General features: G+C 54.5%; 1 protein-coding gene across 2 annotated transcripts in view; it reads left to right on the forward strand.

Moving 5' to 3' along the window:
• Window positions 1–1,095: 1,095 nt before the first annotated feature.
• Dlgap4 (DLG associated protein 4) overlaps window positions 1,096–19,545 on the forward strand; it is a 160,449-nt gene continuing 141,999 nt past the window's right edge. The window contains exon 1 of one of the 2 annotated variants that reach the window (XM_028855600.2): window positions 1,096–1,165. The gene's annotated coding sequence lies outside the window, so the exon portion shown is untranslated. The remainder of the gene's footprint in view (window positions 1,166–19,545) is intronic. The other variant, XM_028855598.2, reaches the window with a different exon arrangement.

Raw genomic sequence — 19,545 nt, forward strand, 5'->3', positions numbered from 1 at the left:
AATTGCTCTGGGTCTTGAGGGATGAGTAGGAGTTTGTCAGTGAGGGATGGTGGGAGGGATGGCAGGCTCCGGGAAAGGGGGAACAGTGGCTTCTGGGATAGAGATGTGAGGAGGGTGGGCAGGCAGGGGGAAGAGAAGAAAGAGGACTGTGTGCAGCCTCGATTGCACACCTAGTATTCTCCAGGGATGGCTGTGTGGGAGCCGGGGAGGGGGCGCATCCATTTGAGAGCCATGATCCAACAAGGCGCGCTTGCTTATACTCATCATTTCTTGGGTTTCTTGAGGAGATAGATGCTATGTTGTCCCCACTGTGCAGGCGGAAAGACGGGCTCAGGGAGAGCCTCTCTAGTTTGTGATCACAGAAACCCCCAGGAGGGGTAAGACCGGTGCCGAGCCACGAATTCCAGAGACGCCTTTAGCCAGGTACCGCTGCCCAAAACAAGGGTTCTGCAGGAAGCGGGTCACCGGGAGGGGGCACCCGATCCTAGAGGCAGGAACCCCAGCGGGGAAGCGGTGGGGGGGGGTGTTAGAAGCCTGACTCCCGCGGCGCGACCTAGACCAGCCTCATCTTTTTTGAGCCTCAGTTTCCCTACCCTACAGGGAGCGCAGCCACGGCCAACACGCGTTCCTGCCGACCCACTCGACAACCCGGGTTTCCAAGTTCGCGCGCCACCGCGGGCCCGCGCTGTGTAACCTCGCTCCGGTAGCCTGCCCTCTCTGGACGAGCGGCCGCAGATTCCCAAGCGCTCTTTCAGCCACACACCCAGCGCTCGCAGCCGCGGCGTCCCTCCCCTCCCTCCCCCGGGCCGGCGGCGGGGGCGGCGCGCCGGGCCCCGAGCGGCCCCCGCGGTCCCCCGCAGCCCCGGGCCCCCGGCCGGATCCGCGCCTGGTTTTGGGCGCAGCCGCGCGGCCCCCTCCCCGCGCGCGTCTCCCCGCCCCCGCCCCCTCCCCGGCGCTCTCGGGGAGCCGGGGCCGCGCGGCTCCTCCTCCCGCAGCCGCATCTGGGGCGCCGCGCCGGCCGGAGGAGAGGCATGGGGCGCCCGCGGGCCGGGGCCGGGGCCGGGGCCTAGGCGAGCTACGCTGCGAGCGAGCGAGCAAGCGAGCGGAGCGGAGCGGGCGCAGCGCAGAGGCCGAGCGGACCGAGGCGGCCGAGCGGCGGGCACAGGTGAGCGCGCGGGGGTGGCACGCGTCAAGACCATCCTCCGAGGCTAGACCCCGGGCAGCCCCGGGCCGCGGCCAGCCCCGGGGACAGACGCGCGCAGCGGCGGGGTCTCCCGGATCCTCCGACGGGCCAGGGCGCAAGGGCCTGGAGCACGATGCGGGCCGGCCCCTCCAATGCTGCTGGCCCTTGCCTGGCCGGGGTGCAGGAGCCGCTCCCGGCCCTCCATCCGCAGGCGGCCGGCCGCTGCAGCCCCCTCCCGGCCGCGTGTCGGGGCGGTCCGGGCTCTCTTGCCTTCAGCCTGCCGCACGCTCGTGTCCCCTTCCCGGGGCTCTCCCCGGGACCCGGCATCCAGGGAGGGGGCGGGCGACACCGCGCCGCATCGCCCCCGGCGCTGTCGCGTGTCCGGGAGGGGCCGGGCGACCCTGGCACCTGGGCTGGGGGGGGGCGCTCACATGGCCACCGGAGGCCCCCACGTGCGGCGCCCCGCGGGGAAGGGGGTTCGCGTGCAGAGCGGGTGGAGGGTAGACCAGGTGGCTGCAGAGGCCAGCTGGGTCCAGATGTGCTTGGCCTGCTGGGAGGGGACATGTGCTACCTGGGCAAGTGATAGTCCCCGGGCCTCTTTGGGCAGAACCTGCCTTGTCGGATTCCCCCATCCAGCCCTTCATCCATCTCCCTTCTCGCGTTCTTCCACACTGCCTGTGCGGGGCTGTCACAGACTGTTGATGTTGTAGGGGGGGGAAATGAAATGGGGGAAGGGTGGTGGGTAGGTGGGTGGGTGAAGGCCAGTTGTGACGGAGGTACCCTGAGGATGGGGAACCCCACTCTTGGAGGGCTGTACTGATGGGGAGGGTGTCCCAGCACCTCCACCTGCTTGAAAGTAGAAATGACAGAGGGGGAGGGGGCTGCGGTCCCCAGCCGTAAGGAGGCTGGACTGCCCCGCCTCTACTCCTGGCACCTCCTGTGAGGTGGGGGAGGGTCGGGTCCTTCTGCCTCTGTGGCTTCACTTGGAGGAGGGCACTGTTTTCTGCAAGGCTAGAGGTGATGGTAAGAAGCTGTGCAGGACCATGGCAGAATGCCTGTTGGAGGAGTCTCTAGAATTCTGTCCCTCAGGTGGCTCCCTCTCTCTCCCCTACTCCTCTGTATCGAGAACTGTGGGCTGCCTGGGCCAAGGGTGGCCCGAGGGGCCTGAGCCAGACTATTGACATCGGGACTGGGTGGGGCCGCAGAGCTCGTTTCCGGGCTGATGGCTGAGGCTCGAGTGTTAGGAACCACTGTTGGGGGCCACCCTCCCCCTCAGCTGGGCTTCAGCTGCTGCTCAGCAAGCTCCGAGTATGTTCCCAGTAGCTTCTGAAGATGCTGTCTGTGCACGTGGGCCAGGCGTGTGTGCCTGTGTCTGTTGGGGTAGGGGTGGGATAGAGTTCGTGGGTCCTCTTGGGGCTGGGAAATGCCCGGTGTGCCTGTGAGTGGTGTCCATTTGGGCCAGGTGGAGCTGGGCTGGGCATTGGAGAGGTGGGCAGGGCCCAGACTCAAGCGAAAGTGTCAGGTAGGCAGGGCCTGATGACTGAATTACAGAACCGGGAACCCAGGAAGCATCCTGCTGGTGTCAGACCGAGGTGAGCTGCCGGTTTGAGGGCTGTGCCCCGGGGCGCAAGGCTGCTTGGCAGCCGAGGTGGCTGTTTTGAAGGAAGGCTGCGCAGCACTTGGGAGCTGAGGCTGGAACGTGTACTTGGAGCTTCCAGAGGACTCAGTGACGTATCTTGTGTGTCGGGGCACCCACTGGCATCTTGTTGGGATTTTTGTGGCTCACAGGCATCTGGCTTCATAAACGCCAGTGTATCTACACACCGAGGGATGGTGTCCAGTGCACTTGATGTGGCAGAGAGCAGGTGGTCCCTCCCCTCCCATACAGCTGTGATTGATGGAGATTTGTTTATTTGAAAAGCATTTAAAAATAGCCTTCTCGGACTCCAGTGCACTTCAGTATTTCCATTTAAACATTCTGAAATGCGAATGAATAAAATCTGAATTCAGATGTTCTTTTTTTGGGAAAGCATATAGTTGGTACCCAATAAATGCCCACAGTTCCCAGGATGAAGCCCAGCCTCCTTCCCACAGCAACTACCTCTCAGCTGCATCTTGTTCCTCACCTCCTCTCTCACTCTGGCTCTGCTCTCCCTGGCCTGCTTTCCGATCCTGGAACACGTTCAAGCTCCTTTAGCCTCAGGGTCTTTGAGCATTCTGGGTTCTCTGCTTCCCCCGCCCCCCAACTTTACCTACTTAACTATGCTTATCAGCCTAGCTTCATCCTAAATATTACTTTTAGAAGAAAGCTTCCTCAGTGCCCAGGCCACTCTGTGTCCCTACCAACATCTCCACAGCTCCAAGACCTCTGTAACTTTACGACTCCCGCCCGAGTTCTGTACTGCGCGTCACTTGGTGTGATTGATGTGGGAGGGGCCATGTCACGCCTCATGCTAAGTCCCGTGCTGGGGACTGGTCTTCTGGCTGAGGGAACTTGGTCCTATTTTTTATTTTATTTTTTGGTTTGAGTGGGTGAGTGTGAACTGGACCATTCCAAGTGGAGGGCTGGGCAATGGGCATGGAGGAGACTTGGCCAGGTCCAGTTGCCCACATGACTGTTCCTATGGGTTCCTGCCTCCAGCTGGCTCTGTGCACCCAGAGGCATCTGGCAGGCTTGTGGGAGTTATAGGTCTGTGGCCTCTAAAATCCCAGTGTGTCCGCGGGAGTCCAGAGGTTCTGGCAGAGGCCGAGGTCATGCTTAGGTAGGTGCTGCATCTCTGGGCACCCCTGTGACCCTGTGGTCTGGCACCTGTTCCTGCATCAGCGCATGTGTTCACATCAGTTGCCTACCTAGTTACTCCTTGTTCCATTTGTGGGTCTACCGCCTTTTCACCTGGTTCCTCGTCTGCCATTCCGTCTTTGGGCTGCTAGTGTTTCCTGCTCCACTCAGCGCTCAGGGCTGTGTCAGGCTGGGGGCCATAGACTCAAACCAGGGGAGATCCAGTATGTAAACTGGATCCTGTCCTGGGGACGCAGGCCACCCAGTGCTGGAAACATACCCTAGACGGCACGTGCTGGTCTGGGTTTGGAGGCCTCGGGGATCTGGGTGGATAGAGAGCGGAGAAGCAGCCCTGCTGGCGGAGGACCTCACTGGCATTCATAAAACCAGGAAGGCCTGTGTCCTGATAGGAGAGGTGGCCCTCCTGAGTGGTCCTCGGGGACACTGGTCATGAAGGTGGGCTGCTTCTGTGAGCACTGCGGGGTGCAGGGTGGGACTTGGTCTCTCTAGGAGGTTTGAAGGACTGGGTATGAACAGGCCCAGGGCTGTGGTCCACAGAGTGATAGGCTTGGCGGTTTCTAGGAGGCGAAGGGGGCTGGCTTAGGTAGAGACCGCACTGTTAAGTGAACTCTGACTGGGCACCTTTTGGGTAAGGCTGTTACCCAGCAGGGCTTCCCGTGGTGGCGGAGGCAGAGGCAAATATATGCCCGCTCCACTGCATGCGTGTGGTTGGTCTCTGAGCCATGACTACCTTTCTTTTACATATGTGGTTCACGGTGGGGTGGGGGTTGTTGCTGATTCTCTTTGTCCTTCTACTCAGCAGTCTCCTGGCAACAACCTCAGGCCAAGACTGAAGCCTTTAGGGTATGTCTAGCACTCTGCTGTGTGCAGGATGCATCTACTTTCTGCATTTTTCTGGTCACCCCCTTCCTAAGGGTGAAGAGCAAATACCTTCATTTGACTGATGAGGAAACTGAGGTGCAGGAGCTGCCCAAGGTCACTCACAGGCTGGAGAGTGGGGCCACAGCCCAGGAACCCCCATCACTGGGCCCTGGGGGTCGGCCATGGTGTCAGGGCCTCTCTCGAGTAGATGGTACATCACTTCCTGAGCCGAGGAGCAGCCTGGATCCTTCTGTGCTGGGTTTCGCAATGCCGCCTCCTCCCCACCGAGCCGTCTGACGAGCCGTCTGACGTGGCCTTTTCAAAAACCCAAAATGAATGGAAGCACATTTTGTTTGGAGAATTTTGCTACACCCCTCACCAGGGCTGGTTGCAAAACCAGGCTTGGGGATTCCTGCTGATGTTGACAGTGATAATAATAATAACAGCCGTTATCAGCAGCCGACAGTTAAGACAACAGCTATCGGCTTGACAAAGCATCGTTGACCATCTCCCAGAACTAAGCATGGTTCAAGGCCCGCTATTTAGTAAGTACCGACTCCAAGCACCCTGTGTCTGCTTTGGGCTCTACCATCCCCTAACCTTATTAGTCCCATTTTACAGGTGAGGAAACTGGACACGGAGAGCTTTAAGTCAGTGGTCCAAGGCCACATGGGTGGCAAAGCCTTTAGACCAGTGTTTGGGTCTAAGTGAGTTTGGAGGTGCACCTTAGCTCATCATCTGGGGATCCTGAAGTTCCCATTCACTCACCAGAAAGAGGTGGAGGTGGAGTATGAGGTTTGTGGGGATCAACTGTAGGAGGCTCCGTCCTGGCCTTGGGGAACCTGATCATTTACGCTGGAGGTGGATGCCCACCTGGTGTAGGCAGGCAGCCCCAAGGCATCCCTGGAATTCAAGGGCATTGGCAGCAGACAAGCCTCTCAGCCCTGCCATCGACCTAGTGTGAGCTCTGGATGCCATGGTCACCGTGACGTGGGGCTTACTAAACGGGGCTGTGACCCATCCTTAAAACTCCTGAAGGTGTGGAGGAGGTTACATGGGTGATAAGTAGCCACAACTACCAGCCCGCCGGGGAAAGGAAAGAAGTTATTTGGTTCCCAGGACCGTTCGGCGGAGAAGCAGACTCCCTTCCTCTGAAACAGAGCAACAGGCCCCTAGGAAGAGGGGCAGGGACCCATCTCCAGGACCTGCCTCACACATGGTCAGAGGGCTATTTGGTGCTCTGGGGGGGGGGTCATCACGAGGAAGCCCAGGATGGGGTCAGAGTCTGTCTAATGATACAGGAGTGGGGCCGAAACCCTAGCATAGGCACCAAGCAAGACCTGCCGAGGCATAAATTGAGTGCTTACTGTGTACCCAGCATTGCATGGGGCCGCAGATGCGATTAAGAAACCATCCTGACTGGGAGGCACTGGGACACCATGCACCCCAAGGTTCTGGTCTTGGGGCTTTGAGCACTTGGCCTCCTGGGTTTAGGCATTTGTCTTTGTGTAGGGATAGGCTCCTGGTAGGTCACAGAGCTTCTTTCTTGACATGTCAGGAGTGTGTGCTGTGTGCCTAAGGGAGAGTGAGAAGGATGGCAAACTGCTTGTTACTTTGTTGCTGTGCTTCCTGACTCAGGACCTGGCACCTCTCTGAGCCCCGTGGTCTCCATCTCTTTTGGAGCCTTTGTCAGCTCAGCTCTCTGGATCTGCAGGGGTGAACTAAGCTGGCTGTCCCTCCAGTAGGTATCAGGAGCCGTTTTATGTTTTCACCCTGACAGCCGCCTGGCTTCCCCAGCCCCCTCTATCCTTCAGCCGCTGAAGAGGGAGGGGACTTTACTCCCACCTCCTGCAGGCTGACTGGGCGCTGTGCTAGTGACGTGCACTGTGGAGTACAATGGGAAACGGGGATCAGGTTTGCTAAAAATGGGGGAAAGGTTCTTCCCACCACCCCAGCACCCCAGCTGCCTGCCTGCCTCCCCCGGCTATCGCCAAGCCCAGCGTTCTTAGTTCTCCGGGAGCCGGAGCTCATTGGAGGCTCCCAGTGCCATGGCCTTGCTGGTCCCCAGGCTCCAGTGTCCTCCTTTACTGGACAGCATGGACTGTGCGGGGCTGGGCTCTGGGCTCTGCCGCTTTGTAATGACCTCTTTGCAGGTGGCTGCCTGGCTGCATGCAGCCTGCCTGGGGTAGCGATGGCCTCCAGACCCCTGCCACCAGGGTTTTCTGTGTGTGGGGAGTGGGGTGCTGTGCTTATCTCCGCTTTTGTCCAAGGAGACAGGCTTGTGGGGAGGGGCACTGAGCCAGCAGTGGTCGAGGAGGATTTGAACCCAGGTATGTATACCTGACAGTCCAGGCAAGAAGGCAGGACCCCAGCCAGAGGCCAGCCACCTGGTGACTGAGTCTTCTTTGGTCTTAGTTTCCTCTCTGTGTTTTGGGAGATGAGACTGGTGTGGGTTGGCCTCGCCGGTCTTCCAGGCCCCACGTGGTGCTGCTGTGGTCACAAGTAAGGAGGTGTGAGCATCTCACATCTCACATCTTGCCTTCTCAGAGACTTGGCACTTCTGGGCTGTGAGGGATTCCTAGAGGACCGGGCACTTGTGAGAACTCCCAGGGACCGTGTGGAAATGGCAGAGGCAGGCAGCTCTGGGTGACCCTGGGGTCCTGCTCAGCCCTGGGTCAGGCCTATTTCTGCCTGTGTGTGGCTTTCAACTGACCTTCCAGGCACTCTGAGAGAGTGCGGTGTGATGGGGAGGTCCATGTGATGTGATGGGCTGCCACAGCTGTCCCGTTAGATGTCACATGTGTAGTGTGCTTGTATGTATATGTGTGGTATGTATATAGGGTGTGTGTGTGTGTGTATGTGTGTGTGTGTGTGTGTGTGTGTGTGTGTGTGTGTGTGATGTGTAGTGTGTTGGAGGTATGTGTGGAGCGTGTATGCTGTATGGTATATGGGGAGGTATGTGTCACATGTATGGTATGTATGTGTGTGTATCTGGTATATGTGTGATGTGAGGGGAGACGTGTGTGGTAAATGTATGATGTGTGTGTGTATGGGGCATGTATGTGGTGTGAGGGGAAGTTCGTGTAGTAGGTGAGGTTTCATATGGTTTGTGGGGAGGTGTGTGGAGAGGTGAATGTGGTATGGATGTATGTTATGTATGTGTGTGGTATGTAAGTAGGTATGTGTGGTGTGCATGTATATGTGTGTGGGAAAGTGTGTTTGGCATGTATGTATGGTGTGTGTGTGTGTGTGTGTGTGTGTGTGTGTGTGTGTGTGTGTGAAGTGTGGAGAAATATACCTAGTATGTATGTATGGTGTTTGTGTGTGTGGGGGAAGTGTATATGATGTGTGTGTGAAGGCATCTGCACAGTACATGTGGGCCATGTGTGTCTGTGACATGTGGAAGGGCGTGCACCAGCATATGGGGGATGCATGTGTGTCCGGTGTGGATGAGAGACTGCCCCCACTCTGGCCAGGCTTTTTGTGCGTTGTTGGATCCTTTGGACACTGAGACGGGGATAATGTAGACACTGTCATCCCTGGGGCTTCCTCCTCTGCTTCCCTTCTTCCTCCGGAGTATTCCTTCAGCAAACACATGTCAGGTGCGTGCTCCGTGCCCTGAGCAGATGCTGGGCACACACAGTGAACAAGTGGCTGGTCCCTGCCCTGCAGAGCCGTGATCCTCTTGGGAGGCCTGCAGTCGTTACATAACCTTCCGGATGAATGTAAACTCAAGGCAGTGACAGGCGCTGCTGCCACGCGGAATACTGTAGCTAGTGCTGGGCACCAGGGTGGACTGTCCCTCCCAGGAAGTGACCTGAGCCCGGGAAGGGTGGTGCAGAGCCCTGAGGTGGGGGACAGTATGGGATGCCAAGGATGTGGCCTGGAGAGCGCAAGGAGGATCTTGGTGTGAGTTAGAGTCAGCTGGGCCTCGTGGTCTGATTGGCTACAGGAAGACTGTTGACATGGATAGAAAATGAGGCAGAGAGAGGGGACACTGCCTTTGTAGGACGGGAAACTTGGTGGGATGTGGACTGGTACAGTCTACCATGGCCGCCGCTGGCGGAGCCCCTGTCCACCGCCGAGTCCGCTCTAGGACATTTGAGCAGCTCTCCTAAGGTGACCTGGGGTATGGCAGGACCCTCCTCTCCAGCCTCCAGCCTCCCCTGTGTGGATGCTTCTCCATGAAAGAAACTAGGGAGCCACAGATGGCTCCAGAGCAGGGCAGACCCACAGTGCTCTCCTGACCAGCAACTGCCAGGTTTCCCGGCACTGGCATGGAATGCTGGCTGCCTGCCCACCTGCCAGGGCCAAGACCAAAGCTGGCCAACCTCTGCTGACCCAGTCTGCACTTCCCTCTGCTGACGCCGGCCAGGGCAGGGGCACAAGCAGTGGGCAGCCTGGGAGCTGTCACTGTGACCCACTGTGGCCCAAAGTTTCCAGGAAGCCTTTGCAAGACTGGGTTTGATGAATGGCCAGGTCATTCCCAGAGGTGGGCAGAGAGGTGGCCTTCTCTCTGGATCCCTCATGGTAGGCCCGGGGTTCAACAACAACAAGAAACTTGGGCTCCTCCTGCAGCTTACGGCAGCCAATCGCTTCCCAGACTTCCCCCAGGTCTGCTCCTGCGGCTCACACTCAGGCAGTTATGTCTGACTTAGGACCACACCCAGCCCCCAGCGTGACAGTTGGCATGCTCTGTCACCCGTCTCTCGCAGCGACCCTGCTCCTCCCGCAGCACTACATGAGGACCAGGGTATTTTATAATATTCTGTGTCACCTGCCTCCCAGCCTCTGCCTTTACTGTCCCTGTAGCCTGGGGGGACCCTACCCCAGAATCTTTGTTCCTCTTCATTATCCGAGGCTCAGCTCAGGCCTCCTTTTCCAGGAACCCTACGCTGTGTGTCCTCGTGGTTCCCCGCACCCCGCAACAGGGCAGACCGCGTGAGGGTCTTTGGGCATGCAGGGGCCTTTGCAGTCTGATGGGACCAGTCTACACACGAGCAGACATCCAGTTAGAAGTGGTACCCAGGCGCTGTGGAGCTTCGCAGTGCAGGCAGGTGCAGCTGCAGAGGAGAGGCGGGAGGGTGGTGCCTTAATGGGTCTATCACGAGGCTGGCACCACGCAGCTGCCCCTGCCAGGGTGTCCCTTTGTAACTTTCTCTCTGTTCCTCTCCCAGCCTTGGGAACGTAACTCTTTCTGGAGGCCAGTCCCCCTTCTGGCCTGGCACCAGAGTTTTTGAGGCTAGTGGGCTGGTCTCTGTTAAGCTGGCCTAGAGGTCAGAGCTGTCTTTCCAACCCGGGAAAAGCCAGAGTCCGAAGGTGTGTTTCCTTTCTCCTTCTCTTCCTTGAGTCCTTGAGTTAGTTAGTGTCTTGCTATGTAGCCCAGGCTGGCCTGGAACCCGAGGTCCTCCTGCCTCAGCCTCCCAGGTCTGGGATTACAGGCTTGTGCCTCCACACCTGGCTTCATTTCTTGTTCTTGTCCTTTAAGCCTGGTATGTGGCCTGCCTGTTCCTGCAGCTGCTGTATGCTCTCGGCTGCAAACGCCCTCTGTGCCAAGGACTGTGCCAAGGATTATTTTAGGCCTGGCAGGCATCCATCTTCAGCCCCACAGGGTGACGGCGAGGACCGTTTGAAGCTGGACACAGGGACCCTGCAGTTTGGTGCTGGTGCACAGTGGTCTCTGAGGGTCAGACCTGTCTGTGTGTCTGTCCACCATCACAAGAAGCAACCCAGGGCCAATGAGGTGGACTCCTTTGGTGGGAGGGGTCCTGGAAGTAGAACCTGTCCCCTCCTGGGCCCAGGACCCAGTGCCTCCTTGGAATCCTTGGCATCCTTCATTCATTCATTCATTCATTCATTCATTCATTCATATTTTTTCTCTCTCTCTCCCTCTCTTCTCTCTGCCTACCGCCAGACTTCCCTCTTCATTAGCTTTCTATCACTGTGGAGCAGGACTCTGAAGCTGGTGGTTGAAAGCCCATATTACACAGGTGTCCTACCCGGGACGCCTCCAGGAGCCACCTGAGGAACTCAGTGGAGACCCAACATGGCCAGGTCAGGAAGTGGCATGGTGCCTGGGCCAGAGAGTGGCATTGTCTGTCTCTTGAATGACTAGGCAGGGAGAACGGTGTCCTCTCAGGAGGGGAAACAAGGCAAAGAAAAAAGATGGCATTCCTGAGGTCACCTAGCTGCTGCCGGTGGAGCCGGGGTTAGAACTGAGCCCATCTAGCCTCGGAACCCAGCACTGCCCTTCCCAGGCCGAGAGTGGGTCGGGACATGGAAGCTGGCTGGGGAGACTGTGGGCTTCTTTAGTGGGGTGTCCACAGCAGGCCATTTCTGCTCTTTTCATGAGCAGGGTTTTTTTGTTTGTTTGTTTATTTCCTGGTTTTGTTTTAAATAGAGAAAGCAAAAAGGAGTGCAAAGCGGGTATGGGCCTCAGTCCCAGGAACCGTGGGAAAGCGCAGGCCGGGCCTCCTGGAGGTGGCCACCAGAGCTTGCCCACCCTGAGTGAGGTGACTATGAAGGTTTGTGAGTTAGTAGCTAGGTTTACCAGCTGGATGACCTTGGTCAGATTACAGGGACAACTCTCAGGCAAAAAGTTTCTCCTTTTGTACCCCAAAGAGTGACCGTGGCGCTGCCTGCCTTGAAGGCTTGATTCGTGAGTGAAGTGGGGTCCTGAATGCTGCGGTGCCTAGGACAGAGCCTGGTGCATAAGACACGGCTGCTCTGCTCCTGTGCCCCTCCCTAGCCCCTGGCTTTGCAGAAGGACCTGGGCTGCCCTGAGAGATCAGCGTGAGAAAGAGGATGAAGAAATGAGCAGCGTAGAGTACTAGCACCGAGAGACAGATGGTGGAACGAGGCAGTGGTCAAGATGGGCCAAGAAAGCTGCCTAGGAAAGCCGGTGCGCAGGGCGTATGTGGTACAGGGTCTCTGTAAGAGCTTCGGAGAGTAAAAGAGAACTCTTGGAACCATCAGGGTCCCTAACGAGCCCAGGAACCAGGATGCCTGTACCTCCCCACCTCCAGGCCTCTCTGGGACCCTGCTGGAGTCCTTCCCTCCCTGGAAGCCTCCTTTTTTGGCTGGCCTGGTTTGTGCATGACCCACATTCCAAGCAGCAGCTTTGGGTGGGAGGCTAGGCAGTGGGCCTTTGCTTGGAGGGTCTCTGCCAGGCCCAGCCCTGACCTTGGGCCCCCGGGGCACCTCCCTCTGTCAGGAGATACGGCTGTAAATTGTGGGCAGGTGGTCCAGCTCTCCCAGCGCCCAGGCCCACCATGAGCTCCATATTCCAGCCGGGCATCCCGCATTGGGGAGCTGATCTATTCAGGCCGCACGCTCTGTTCTGGACTGGGTCTATGTAGACTGCGCATGTCAGGGTGGGGGAGGCAGGGCTGTGAGCAGCCACACCTGGTACAGTATCCCAGCCTTCCTGAGCTGTTAGCCAGGCTGTTGACTGCTGGAGGAGACATTGATGGTGGCAGGTGTAACATGGAGAGGGAGGCCTCTGCTGATGGTGGGTGGCTCTCCTTTCTTCCTGTCCCCTAGGGCTTCATTTCTCTGACCCTTCGTATCCACGTCACAAACAAATCCAACTCTTGGCTCCCTGCCTGTGCTGCACCTCTGAGCCCCTCAGTCCTCTGCTCCATCTCAGAATGCAAGCTCTTTCCCCTTTATGAGGCTTCATGGCTGCTGCACACCAAATGCTAGAGACGTGAAGGCGGGGGCCTCCAAGCTGACCAAATCTTAGATCAGGAGAAGGCGCTCAGACTTCTGAGATCACCCAGGGATACCTGTTGATAGAGGAGAAGTCCTACAAGGAGCTTCGGGATGTGGTGCTGACCAGGATCAACATTTTTGGAGGAATGGTTCTTGCTGAGAGCCGGCAGTTAAGCTGGAGTGAACCAACACCTGGAGACGGCGGCCTTCCCGGCTGGAAGGACAGCAGATGTGAAGACCCATGGAAGAGGGAGGGCCGGGCCGCTTGTAGGTGTGGACAACCAGACGGCAGGCAGTGACTGGGTCTTCTTCTCAAAGGCCAGGCTGAGGAGCTGGGTCACCTCACCTGGCCATGAGGAGCTGTGGGTGAGTTTTCAGCCTGGCTGTGGCCAGGTCAGGTGCAAGCATGGCTGAGTGACTGGTCACTGCTTCCACCCGCTGCTCTCCAGGCTGCCCAGGCTCCCGCAGCAGATGCACTGGGCCAGGCTGGCCAGCTGGGAATCAGAAATAGCATGCACATGCTCGGCAGCGAAGCGCTCCCCCTCCTCAGTGCCTTTCAGCTGCGCCTGCCGCCTGCCTGCCGGAGTCAAGGACAGCTCCGTGCTTGCGAGCTGGGTGACCTTCTCCCTCCCGTTTATTAATACACCACCCACTGGGGCTTAGGCAGAGTGAGGGGAGTGTGAGCTGCAGGATGAGGACAGCAGGTTCTGGTCCCCGACAAGGGAAGTGCTGAGGCTCAAATTCTACCTGTCCACCAGAAAGATGCCCAGGATGGATGGAGGTAGCGTACCCACCTTGCTGTCCCCTCCTCTTGCCACCATTCATTGGTAGCAGCCTTCTAGACATCCCTACCCCAGTCTGCCGGGTGGGTGTATTCATTCTTGAGTTAGTCATCCTGTGCCAGGCCCTGTGGTAGGCAGGAACCGTGGTTACATGCTTGCTGTTGGGAAACTCAAATTACGTGAAGCCATGACGAAGCCCAAGTTGGGAGGCAGTGGGAGCTGAGGATTCAGCCTGGGGTCTCAGAGACTTCCTGGAGGAGGTAACCCTTGAGCTGAGACCAAAAGGATGAAGAGTTGCCCACATGGGATCAAGATGACCGCTTCTTCAGAGGGGGGTCCGTCTGTGTAAAGAGAAGTGAGGGAGGGCCTGTTGGGAAATAGAGGGAAGATGGCTAGACAGAGTGAGTTTGGGGCAGTGTCCAACAGGGGCGTGCAGCCTTGAGGACTATTGTCAGGGTTTCGGGGTTTACATGAGGGCCTGATGCCTAGATGCAAATCCAGAAGTGCCACTCACTTCCTGACTTCAAGCAAGTTACCTCAGCTCCCTGCCTCAGCCTCTCCGCGTGGAGAGGACCAGCGGCAGTCCCTACTCAGGAGACCATTGTGAAGAAGGAAGGATGCGATGAAGCGCTTGGGGTGGCGCTGGGCATGCAGCAGATGCATGGCCCATACCAAGCATCCAGTGGTGTGGATGATATTGGCGTTCTTTGTGGGTGACGTGCAGATGTCGGCCAGTTTCTCTAGCTGCCTTTGCCCCCATGTGAATGCTGTTCCTCAGTCAGAGACTCACTGGATTTTGTGAGTTGACGCAGGGACTGTGTCTTGTTTGCCCTGATCCTGAGTGTCCTGTCCAGTGTGATGTGACCACCACACCCAACTGGTCAAGGAGCCCCAGTCCTCTCAGCAACAAGGATTCTGTCCTAGACCTTGCAAGGAGAATGCACTTTTTGTTCAGGTGCTCTGTCAGGAAGCTTCCTCGATGCTGTGTGAATGGGTACCACGCTGAGTGGATGTCTCCGCCTCACATCCCGAACTGTTGACAGGCCGTTGGGTCACTTCCAGGTGTTGACTGTGGACAGCGCTCCTTTGCATTTCCCTCTGCATGCCTTTTAGTGCAGCCAGGGCTGGGTTTCCCCATCACAGACAAACACGCCAGCTTTGGTTGGTACTGCAACACAGTCTTCCCAAGTGCAAAGTGACTTCCGGTTCCTCTGTGCCCTTACCAACACACCAACTCCAGGTCTTTCCCATCAGCTACAGACATTCTTCTGTGAGGCTAGATCGACTCATGCCAGGCCTAAGTGATGGTCACAATAAGTTGTTCCCATGTTAAAAAAATAAAAACATACAAACAAACAAACAAAAAAACAAGTAAAGTTTTTGTTTTGTTTTTTTAGTTGTTGTTGTTTAGATAGGGTCTTTCCATATAGCCCTGGCTTTCCTGGAACTCACTATGTAGACCAGGCTAGCCTCAAGCTCACAGAGATCCACCTGCCTCTGCCTCCCAAGTGCTGGGATTAAAGGCATGTGCCACCACACTTAGCTAATAAGTAAAGTTTTAATTAATTATTTAATTTAATGCATTGACTGATAAAAGAATAAAAAATTTAAAGAAACCCATAAAATAAACATTAAAAATAAAGCAATGATAGTAAAGACCCCCTCCGTAGTTAAATGGATGAACGAACTGTGGTATATCTACATAATGGAATATTATTTGGTAGTTAAAAAAAAAAAGATAACTTACCAAGTTACCAAACCAGAAAAAGAAAAAAAAAAATGACAGGGAGAAACGTGTAACATAATTGCTAAGTGAAAGAAACCAGTCTGAAAAGATTGTAACTTGTGACCACACTATGCATCTGTAACTTTCTGGAAAAGACAGCTCTTTAAGAGACAAGGAAAGATGAGTGGCTGTGGTTGCCTGGGATGGAGAGATGGGTGGGAGGTTGAGGGGATGAAGCGCAGGCATTTTGGAAATGGGGCACTGAAACTGTTCCGAATGATACTGCATTGGAGGGGTCCAGGCCAGTACACACTTGTCAGAACCTAGGGGCTGTGCCGCACAGAGGGCGTGGCCACTGCTGAGGACTGTGAACTTGAGCTGTTCGCTGTAACGGCTACTGTGCTGGCGCAGGGAGTGAGTTCTGAGTGGGGGTGACTGTCAGGGAGGGTGGGGTGTGAAACCTGTGCTTTCTGCCCAGCACTTCTGGAAACGTTAAAGCTCTCTAAAATACTATTTATTTATTTAGGGTTTTTGAGACAGTGTTTCTCTGTGTAGCCCTGGCTGTCTTGGGACTCCCTGTGTAGAGCAGGTTGGCCTCGAACTCACAGAGATCCCCCTCCCTCTGCTTCCCTAGTGCAGGGATTAAAGGTGTGCACCACCACCGCCTGGTTTAAAATATTGTTTATTTAAGGATAGATAAAATGTCAGAAATAATAAAAAGGAAAAAGACAAAACTGAAAATCAGTACAAGTGTCTGCTGTGACTCGGAACCCAGGGTTCCTGTGGGCCCATCCCTGTGGAGATTTTTCTTTTTAAATTACATTTATTTACTTAATTTTATTTCATGTGTGTGTGTGTGTGTGTGTGTGTGTGTGTGTGTGTGTGTGCACGAGCATGTGGAGGTCAGAGGACAGCTGTTAGAAGTGGGTTCTCTCCTTCCACCATGTAGACCCTGGGAATCGAACTCACGTTATCAGGCTTGGCCGCCGGTACCTTTGCTTACTGAGCCACCTTACCTGCCCAAGCCTTTTCTTGTTGGAGGTGACTCTCTAGGAATGTTGTTCTCGCTCCTGTTCCCTCCTGCCGTGCTTGGTCTTTGGTGGAAACACATCTCTCTTACTAAACATGGCTTTTAGAGGCTTGACTCCCTCCTGGGGGAGGCGATTTAATCCTGGTGATGGAGCAGGAGCTGCTGTGTTTGGGAACAAACCTGGAGATTGATAAAGCGACAGAGTCGTGGGCTCGGGGCTCTGGGCGTCACTTCTGAGCAGAAGTGATTTAGAATGGCATCACCCTGCCGCCTGTCAGCATCTCAGGATAGTTATCTCCAAATGGTGTCGAGAGGCTTGCTGCATCCTGGAAATAAATGATTATGGATGTGTGAACAGATGAGTCTTAAAATTTCAAGACAATTTTAGAACCTTTAAGTTAAAAGAGCCTGTGAAGGTATGCCGGTTTAATCTTTATTCCTAGTGTAACCTTGATTTATCCCTCTTTAACAAAGCTTCTATTGAGGTGTAATTGACGAATAATAGACAATTCATATTTAGAGATACAGAACTGAAAATACCCACCACCATCCAGTTTCTTTGTCACCCTTGTAATCTCCTCCTTGCCCTTCCCCCACCTGCCCCTCCCAGCCCCCCCCCCCAAGCAAGGCTCTGTTTGTATTTTCTAGAATTCTCTATAATGGAATGACACACTGTTGTACTCTGTTCACCATCCTTCACATGGGGTGATCGATCAGAGATGCTGCAGCGTCTGCTGTAGTTCGCTCTTGTTTATAGCTGAGTAGTATTCCACTATTGATGGGTTTGTTTTTTACAAACAAAACTTCTTATGGACAATTATATCCAACTCTTGCTATGAATCTGTGCTCCACTTTTCTTAGGTAAATACCTAGAAATATTTCTTTTCGTAGGTAAATGCCTAGACAAGACGGCAGGCGTGTGCTTAGCTTTTTAAGAAAGGAGCAAACTTTTCCAAAGTAATATTCCCATTTTAGTTTCCCACCATTGGAGTGGGAAATTCCAGCTCCTCCTCCCCCTCCTCAACACGGGTTGAGGCTGATGTGCTCCTGTAGCGTGAACTCTCGGTTCCTTAAGGACCAGAGGTGTGGAACGTCTTTTCATCCACAAAAGATGCGTGAGCACGGTATTTTCCCAGCTTGTGGGAAAATCATTTCTTTGTGTCTGATCATTTCTTTAAGACTGTCTTAAAAGAGAAAGTTTCAATTTTGTTGTATGTTTGTTTTTGTTGTTGCTTTGTTTTTTGTTTTGGTTTTTTGAGACAGGGTTTCTCTGTGTAACAGCTCTGGCTGTCCTGGAACTCTCTATCTGTAGATCAGACTGGCCTGAACTCACAGAGATCATCCACCTGCCTCTGCCTCCCGAGTGCTGGGATTAAAGACATGTGCCACCACTGCCTGGTGATGGTTTTAATTTTGATGAAGCTCATTTATCAGTTCATTCTCTGACTTGTATCCAATGATGTTATGTCTAAGAATCCTTTGCCTAACCCAAGAGTATCATGATTTCCTCTACATTTTTTTTTTAAGGTTTAGAGTTTTTAATAATTTTTAAATTAAATTTACTTAAGCATATGGGTGTTTTGTCTGCATGTATGTCTGTGCACTGCAGGAATGCCTGGTACCCAGAGGCCAGAAAAGGGCATCAGATCCCCTGGGAATGGAGTTACAGATGGCGAGCTGCCATGTGGGTGCTGGGAATAGAACCCAGGTCTTCTGGAAGAACAGCCAGTGCTCTTAATTACTGAGCCATCTCTCCAGCCCAGTTAGAGTTTTAGATTTCATAACTATTGCCCATATTTTAATTGTTCTGTATAATGTGTAAGTCTAGTTTCAATTTCATGTGTTGCATAGAAATATACCTTCAGCCGCGCAGTGGTGGTGCATGCCTTTAACCCCAGCACTTGGGAGGCAGAGCCAGGTAGATCTCTGTGAGTTCGAGGCCAGCCTGGTCTACAGAGCGAGATCCAGGACGGGCACCAAAACTACACAGAGAAATCCTGTCTTGAAAAACGAGAGAGAGAGAGAGAGAGAGAGAGAGAGAGAGAGAGAGAGAGAGAGAGAGAGAGAGAGAGAGAGGAGAGAAACCTTCAATCCAGTGTTTGAAAAGCTCTCCTGGGATTGGTGAGATGGCTCAGAGGATAAAGGAACCTCCGAGCAAGCTTGGCACTCACATGGTGGAAGGAGAGAACCAAGAACCGACTCCCTTGTTGTCCTCTGACCTCCGCATGCGCACTCTGGTGCACGGCATGCATGCATAAAATAAAGAAATGTTTTCTTGTTGTTGCTTAGGAAGCTCGCCTGGCTAGCTGCATCCCTTGTGATCTTTTGTCAAAGGTCAGTTACCCAGGGGCTGGCGACTTAACTCAGGGGTTGAGGATCACCTGCATGGACCAGGCTTTTGGTTAAATTTCCAGCAACCAAATACAAATGAAACAAAAACAGCTGGAAGAGAGGCAGAGGCAGAGAGACAGATTTAAAAGTGAGTCACTTACAGCTGGAGATGTCCCTCAGTTGGCAGAGGGCTTGCCTAGCCTGCAGGAAGCCCTGAGTTTGAGCCCCAAGCACCACATAAACCAGGCATGGTGGTGCAAGACGAATCCCAACATTCCGGAGGTAGAGGCAGGAGGGTCAGAAGTCAAAGGTCATGGGCTCCAGAGATGGGTCAACAGTTGAGAGAGCTTGCTGTTCTTGCAGAGGATCCAAGTTCAGGTTGGGGCACCCACATTGCCTCACAGCCACCTGTAACTTCTGCTCCAGGGGTTCTGATGCCCTCTTATGGCCTACACAGGCAGGTGCACACATGTGCTTGTGTGTGTGTGTGTGTGTGTGTGTGTGTGTGTGTGTGTGTGTACATATACATGTATACATAATTTTTTTTTTATTTCAAAAAAGTTCAAGATCAGCCGGGTGGTGGTGGCTCACACCTTTAATCTCAGCACTGGGGAGGCAGAGGCAGGTGGATCTCTGTGAGTTCAAGGCCAGCCTAGTCTACAGAGCGAGATCCAGGACAGCCAGGACTGTTACACAGAGCAACAAACAAACAAACAAAAAGTTCAAAATCATCCTCAACTACAGAGTGAGTTTGAGGCTGGCCTGGGCTACATGAAAGCCTGACTGAAGGGAAAAATCAACTAGTCATGTGTGTGTGAGCCTGTGTCTGGCCTCTTCTGTTCTGTTGGTCTGTCTGTCTGTCTGTCTGTCTCCAGTGGTCTTGCACTGTTGGGACATCAGGCCCTCCAGCGTTGTGGTACTCTTTCAGCGTTGCTTTGGGCTGTTCCGGATCCTTTGCGTTTCCATGTGAGTTTGGGAATTCATTCATCAGTTTCTGTAAATAGCTTCTGAGATCATGGTTGGGGTTGGTCTGACTCTTTGGATCTATTCGAGGAGAATGAGCATGTCAACAATTCAGGAAACATTTTAAAGACTGCTTTTTATTTTACGTGGATGAAT

This window comes from Peromyscus leucopus, chromosome 4, assembly GCF_004664715.2.
Source record: "Peromyscus leucopus breed LL Stock chromosome 4, UCI_PerLeu_2.1, whole genome shotgun sequence".
Classification (NCBI taxonomy): Eukaryota; Metazoa; Chordata; class Mammalia; order Rodentia; family Cricetidae; genus Peromyscus; species Peromyscus leucopus.